The following is a 7,597-nucleotide window of genomic DNA, read 5'->3' as shown; positions in this document are numbered from 1 at the left end:
GCAGAGTATCAAAGGTATTGTGCTTGTTATATTGGCCAAAAATAAGAAAGAACTGTAGCAGATTATGTATTTGACAACATGATTTCCTGGCTGTTGCAAAACAAAACACAACAACAAAACAGTTAAAAGAATGACTACTCATTGTTCAAAAGTGACACAAACAAATATATATATATATATCAAGCCCGTATTTTGCATCTGAGATCATTTCTGCATTGGCCATTCTCTTACCCTAGGCTCAGAGAAGTGCTGGAGTTTGTGACTGGCTCCCACTAAAACTTCTGCATAGCAGCACATCCCTGTCTGATTTAACTTTCTACTGCTGTGATACGTTTTGTTCAGTCGAAGTCCTAAGGCAGCAAGGGAAGCTGTTTCTCAGGTACAGGTGATTCTATAACACAGAGGTTCATGAATTCCCTATCAACCATACAATGCTTTCACTAGTATCCTTAGAGGACAGTGCATGGCAGAGGGACTCACAGCTGTAGGTTTCTGCCTGCAGTCTCCCTTCCCCACTATCCTCATGAACATTTGCTTCTGAGAGATCTGAGATTTCTGCATGGAATTGCTTTCCACCATCACTTCTCAGACTACAGCACAGTAAAAAAACTGAAGAACAGGTTTCTACCTCTACAGGAACTTCTCTAGGAGTGGTACAAAGGAGGATTTCTAACACAGAAAATGCAGGACAGGAGGATAGCTGCAGAAATTAAGGACTGATTAGACCATCTCTGATATGCACCTTCGTTGGCCTTAGCAAAAAATTGGAAAGTAGATTCTTTAAGGAATGCAAGACACTCACTGAGTGTTACTGTGTAAACATGAAACATTCTGCTTAAATACTTATTTTCTTGGTCAGCCTTGTCATCCAGGAAAACCATTCCTGGATAATATTCCTGTCCCAGTTTTTTTGTTGTTGTTGTTTATTTTTTTGGTTGTGGGTGGTTTTTGTTGTGTTTTTTTTTCTGTTTGCTTTTTTACCTGGAGTGACTGGCTAATTAAGGAGTGGTAGAGACTGGTGCAGAAGTGCCCTGTTCAAATATCAAAGAAACAGACACAGTAAGACAGATAGACCTTCAGTGCTAGCTGATCTCAGAGCAGCTCTCTCCCACACCACATCACTGTTGGCTTTCCACGTGACATGAAAGGGGCTGTTTTTCTTTTATCACCTCTCTAAACTAAGAGAACTGTGCAAGTTGCAAAGACTGAAACAGCAAAATTCAGGAGCAAGAGAAGAATCACATCTTAAAGAGAACCTTAAGCAAAGAAAGAAAAAGGAAGGAGAAAAAAAAAAGTAATTTCACACATAAAAAGGAATATTGACTTTGTTTAGCCAGTGACTTCAGTAATAATGAAATTAGTTTGTGATACCTACAAAATAAAATTGAATCCATTGTATCATTGCTCATCAGGCGCTATCAGAGTCTGATGCAACCTGAATGCACTGCTCCATATCTAACCAAGGATACGAGCACTTACTATCTAGCAAGCGATAGGCCCAGGGTCACAGAGCTCCTCACAAAATGCAGTCTGCTTTGCTCCCCACCTCCAGCTGCACAGAGTGCATCTTGCCTATTTTATTTTGGACATAATCACCACTCAGCACATCATTAGGGCTGCCTGGACCAAGCCCAATGCTCTCTACAAAACAACAGCAGGGATAGTCCAGGCCTTAAGGGTTCACCTGAGAGGCTGATGGGATATAGGAGACTGTACAGTGAACTATAATAAAAAAAAGCACATGGAATCGCTGTTCCTCTTGCCTCATAATACTGAGCTACGGCAAGTATTTGCTGAAGACCCTATGTAGGTCACCTCTGCGTGCCTATTTTCAAAATAAAACATCTGCCAATACAAAGGGTTTTAAGGATTTCTACCCTCATCCTGGCAAAGACATAAAGCTGATGAATAAAACATTCTGCAGGCTTCTGTTCTACCCCTTGCTGCAGCCACTGCATATCTGTTGTGTAGTGAAGCTATGACTTTCCACTGAGATTCTGACCATTGCTCGGGGGTTTCCTGTTTGTTTCTACAAAAAAAGAGAGTGTTTTTTTAATGCTTTCTTTTTATCACTTAAACTGGGCAAGGCTTTCAGAAGACTACATCTTCTCCTTGAGTTACTACATACACACAACACCATAGGTGGGCATGCCGTACTAAGGAGAAATGAATCAGAAGAAGTCTAATGTGAGGCATTTACAATCTAAATTAGGCACAGCACAGCGAGGCTGACAAAAACAGTGGCACAGGAGGACACATACCACAATAGTGAGAGCTCAGAGGATGTGTTCAGCGGGTGTCATGAGCTTAATGACTCTTTTTCTTGTGTCACTTCATTCCCCACTTCCCCCCCATTCATAATACTTAAATCTTTAGACAGTGAATGCAGTCTTCATCTCACTGAGGCAAAATGGCAGCATTTCAAATGACTTCAGTGGCGTCAGGATTTGGCTTCATATCTGGCATAAAAGACAAGGGTGGAGAACAGCAAAGGATGGCTAGCGTAAAAGGAGTGGGTTTTTTTGAGTGGCTTGGAAGAAAGTTGACTAGCACAATGCAGAGCATCAGGGGAAGCGTCTTTATCCGATATAAGAAAACGCACAGAGACATCTATGGTAGGAGAATGCTGGAGCAACACAGTAAGCTGAATTAGGAGAGAAGCTGGCACAGCTAATAAAGCAAAGGTAATCAAATACTGGAGGTGACATTCGTTTCCAGATTTCACTAATATAAAGTCACTGACCTAATTATAAAGAGCAAACAGTATGGTCAGAAAAAAAAAAATAAAAAAAATCAAAAGGGTCAGGAGTGAGCAATTCAGTGCATTACAGACAGGGATGTGGTGTTTGAATCAGATAAGGATACTAAAAGCCAGCACAGGGAGAGGTGTGAGCAGCATATCCTGGTAGCCCAGTGGAAAGGAAGATAGTTTTTTAACAAACATCCTGTTGTATAATACAAGAGAAGGGGAGGCCTGAATGATAAGAAAAAGGGCACTAAAGAAGGTGCTAATAAGAAATCACAAATGGTGGTGTTTCAGCTCCTAAATTAAGACAGAAAACAAACCAAAAAAAAGTAAATAAAATAAATATCTGCTTATAAAGGTAAACATATGGTGGGTGGGTATCTGTAGGAATGCAAAATAATACAATTAACAGTAATGAAAGCAATTTTCCCCAAGTGGCAGGGAATTTCAGACGAGATTTTTGGGACAGATTAGAAGAAGAGGTAGAAGAGAACAGGAAAAAAAAAAAAAAAGACAGCAATTCTAATAGGACCTTAGAAGTCATAAACAAAAGATAACAATTAGCTGTGTGTTCTGTTCTCCAAAAAGATCATGGGGACTTTCCACAATACAGCAGAGGCACCAGGGAAGAGACCTCAGCTGCACCAAGAGTCTCCATGGGAATCGGCACCATCTGCTTCACTCGGCAAGGAGAGAGGGGGAAGGGCACAAGGTGGGCAGTGCAACGAGACACGGTAACCCCACATCACTGCCATGCAACCTGCTCACCGCTCAAAGAAGGTCAGAAGTGCCAGTAAGGAAACAGGCAAGCGAAGAATTTCCTCGAAGAAAGACCATCAGCTGCACATAAATACTAAAGAAAATATACACAATGGTGATAGAAAATAATGAAGGAGAATGATCCAAATTATTTCCTGGTGTATGCTGGCATGCCTCCAGCAAAGTCCATAAGGTGACCAAGATTTACAACAGTTTGAGGATCTGGTTCAGTGAGCTAATTTTCTCATATTGCTGCATTATGAATTTGGCAAAGTAAGTTCCCATTAAGGGTCCTGTCACCATTACTTTATTTGGAATCAGCAGCACTAACACAGAGATTCCCCAAGCAGCGTAGATATCATGTTTACACCAGAAAAGGAGAACCTGTAGAGGTCACGTTTTGTTTAATAGACTGAGGACAACTCTCCATACACAGAGCCAAACATTAGTCTTGCTTAGCTGAATAGTTCCAGGATTTCTGATGAGAGCAAGGCATTCCAAAATCCTGGCATTGCTCACCTGAGCAGTCTCATTGGCTTTAATAGTATTAGTCACATAAGTAAAATGTGCAGGATTTGTTCCTTAAAGCTGATCAAACACATGTTCAGCTAGAGGAACGTGTGTTCACCCTTAAGTTAGTTACTCTGGATACTATTTATATACAAATAGCAAGTAAGTAATTATAATGGTTATTTATCCGATACAGGGTCCCAGCTACCACATGGGAGTTTCAACATTCTTCCCTATTGAAAACCCAGCAGCTAAATATTTCTGTCTGCAATTTTGAAAGGCTGCACTGTATTAGGAGTGTTCACATCTTGAACTAGACCAAGGAAAAGAAACGAAGTTATAAACCTGCAGAAGGATCTGAACATCTTTCTGTAATATCCAGTTAAAATGTACATTTTCTCCACCTACCTCAGGAGGCACAGTAGCCTGCACAAAACAGTCTGATTCTGCTTAATGCAAGTTATGGGGAAGGTCCAGAAAATCTAAGAAGTCAGGAAGAATTTTTTTTTTTTTTCCACCCCTCAAAGATTGGTGGAACTGCACAAAATATCAGTCTGCTCATTCTTTGAATCTGAGACTAATCGAATACTGATTTTAACTAGATCTCAGTGTCAGAGAAGTCCTATATCCACAAAGACCAGGTCCAAACAATACACATAAGCACCTAAGCATGCACATCAGCTGCACAGCATATGGAATCCAGAGTGGAATTTTCCAGCACAGGAACACCTTTAAGTCACCAGTTTCCCATTCTAATTCCTGCCAATTATTTGACTGGATTTGTAATCTTCTACCTCTTTTCTTCGTTGGGAAGAACACTTTTCCAAGGCACAGTTCTACTCAAAAAATTCACAGCATTAACATGTTATCAGATCAAGGTAAATTTTAAGTACCACTCACCACCTTGCTCAAAAAGCTAACGTTGTAGAAAATCACATTTTCATGAAGATTTCTCCCCATATTTGATCACTGGATAAGTTTATTACATAAAGGTAAAATTTCATCACTCTCTCCAATGCAGATAGCACCATGTAATGCTGTGAAGTGTAATATGATGGAAAGTACAGCAATAGTAGCACAATGCTAGGCTGCAGCAAATGCAACAACCACAAACGCAGAAACAAAAGAAAAAAACTGCTTACCTTTGGAAGACCTCAGGTTGGCAGGGATCTCCAGCAAGATACCCTTGCATCCACTGCCAACCCTTAAATGAGGTCTGAGAAGGGGTGGATCTGGTCACTCAGGCATACTGCATGCAGCTGAGCTCCTCTGGGTTGACTGTGCCTTCCCACCAGGTGCTCCATCAACTGGTTCAGGTTGTGACTCAGCATTTCTGCTATACATCATTACACAAAGGAGCAGAGTACGGAATATACTTAGACCAAACAATTTTATAAGTCAAATAAATAAAAGTATATGTAAACAATGGGCTTCAATGTATCTTCTTGTCATGTCTCTTCCCCACTATGAATTTGAAAAACATAATGCTAAGTGATTTTTTCAAATTCTACAATTCTATCCAATTCTACAAGTCAGATTTTTGAATTCTAAATCCAACTACCAATGTGCAGAAGGGTTGAAGAAAACATCGTGGCCATAGGTCAAAGGAGTACTCTGAAACACTGGATTGCTGCAGGGAGAGCACCAGAAGTCAAGGGTAGCAATAAGAAGTAATGAAAGTGGAGTGCCTGCTATGCCAGTCAGCGTGTCTACACAGAGATTGCTCCTACAGCCACAGACAGTGCTCTTAAGATTGAGTTTTCTCTCTGGCATTGAAACACGTATTCTCTGAGGGAAATACAACAGGATACAAACGTAAGATGTGCCGAAATCAGCCAAGGGATCTACAGAATGGTTCACATGCCAAAAAAACCTAATGCTAGAAACCAAGTTAACAAGGGAAGGCCCTGGGGCAGAGTCAGGAAATTGAAGCATACCAACTCTTTTTCTCTCTGCTACTTCATATCTTATACAAAACAAAGGGCATCAACTTAAAAGACAAATGAAAAGACAGGTGACACTGGTCATTTGACTAACCAGAGAACAAAACTGTGCCAGTAGTCAAGTTTTGGGTTACTCCAAAACACTTCAGAAGCAGTTATGAAATCATGCTAAACTTAAATAAATGCTAAAAGGAAACTTGGGGCGGGCCCCAGTTTTCAAGGCTGGCCTCAGTCTCTGCAGGAGGGAGAACCCAAGCACTTCTAACGGAGCAAGATAGCAGTGCTACAATTCTAGGCTATCTTTAGCTCCAGCAAGCTGAGAACTATTTGCTGGTTATCAAAATAGTGCATGCATAAATGAGAGAAACAGGATGTGGCAAAACGACCAGAATCATTTAAATTTTATTCTGAATCAAGACTCTGCCAGTCTCCATACCGTATATGGAACATTTCCCCTGCAGGTGCAAGAAGTTTCTGTAGGATTTGCTCTTGCATGTAGCATCCCACAGACTAATATTTTAATAGATGCAACGGTTGATTAGTTGATTTTTTTCCGGTGTGGGGGGTAGGGAAGAGAGAAGGAAGAAGAAGTGGAGAAAAGATACGTAAACTACAGGTTGGGGGGAAGGGATGTTCTTTCCCTCTCAGAGGCCCAGCTGTACAAACCATATGTGGTAATATAACAAACCACCTGGTCAAAACATAAGCAAGTTAAAGAATGTAAGGGAGAAAGGCATGAATTATTTCACTGGGGAGTAGTCTATTCTCAAAGAGAGAAGGGAGAATTGATTTTCATGACAGGAGATAAAGCTCAGCAGATAAAACTGGATACTGCTTGGTCTGCCAACAGAAAACACAAACAGCAACCTAGCTGAAGGAGGAAGGAAGCAGGCCCTGACAGCCGCCAGGCAGGTGCCATTCCAACAGCAGTATGAAGAAGTCCAAATGGCCGCTGAGGTGCACAGAAGTATTACTTGTTTGATATGAACAGTCCCTGTTGCAGTCTCCACAGTGGGCCTCATCTTCAACAGCTGCTCTGAACTAAGTTGCATATAATGGAGTTTGTATGTTTCTAAGAGAACTTCTTAACTGGAAAAGGAGGTTAACAGTTTGTGTTCACATATGAAAAAGGAAGAGCTGCCTTGAAAACATTTATAGGTCCTTCCTCTGTCCTTGAGGCGCACCTAAATGCTTTACTTCTGAAAAGCTACTATCAGCCCAGACCACCTGATGAAGATTTAACTGATTCGTTGATTCATAAACGATTTAGCTGAAGGCAGAACTCTGCCAACTGGAGATTCCCTATAAACTCCTGTCCCTCAGTTCTCAATCTAGGCCTATCACAAATGTTATGAAGCATCCCATGGATTAATGCACCCATTCTGATGGTTTTTGAATAAAACATCAGAATCTAAGCAAGAGATCCCTAACTATAGAGAAGACTGGAATGAATGGGGAGAAGGAAGAAGAGGATAAATGCTGCTGTTCCTCATTTGCCTGATCACGAGTCAGAATGGTTTATAGTGTCAGACTCAGGTAAGCTGTCAATTCAAGGGATGACCTTTTGTTAGCCACTCATCCTCCTTGCATTTTTATTTATCCGTCATAAAGTTGGGCAAAAGCAGGCACCTTTCCTGAA

This window comes from Meleagris gallopavo, chromosome 5 (genome assembly GCF_000146605.3).
Source record: "Meleagris gallopavo isolate NT-WF06-2002-E0010 breed Aviagen turkey brand Nicholas breeding stock chromosome 5, Turkey_5.1, whole genome shotgun sequence".
Taxonomy (NCBI): Eukaryota; Metazoa; Chordata; class Aves; order Galliformes; family Phasianidae; genus Meleagris; species Meleagris gallopavo.
Note: the sequence above shows the minus strand (reverse complement) of the source record.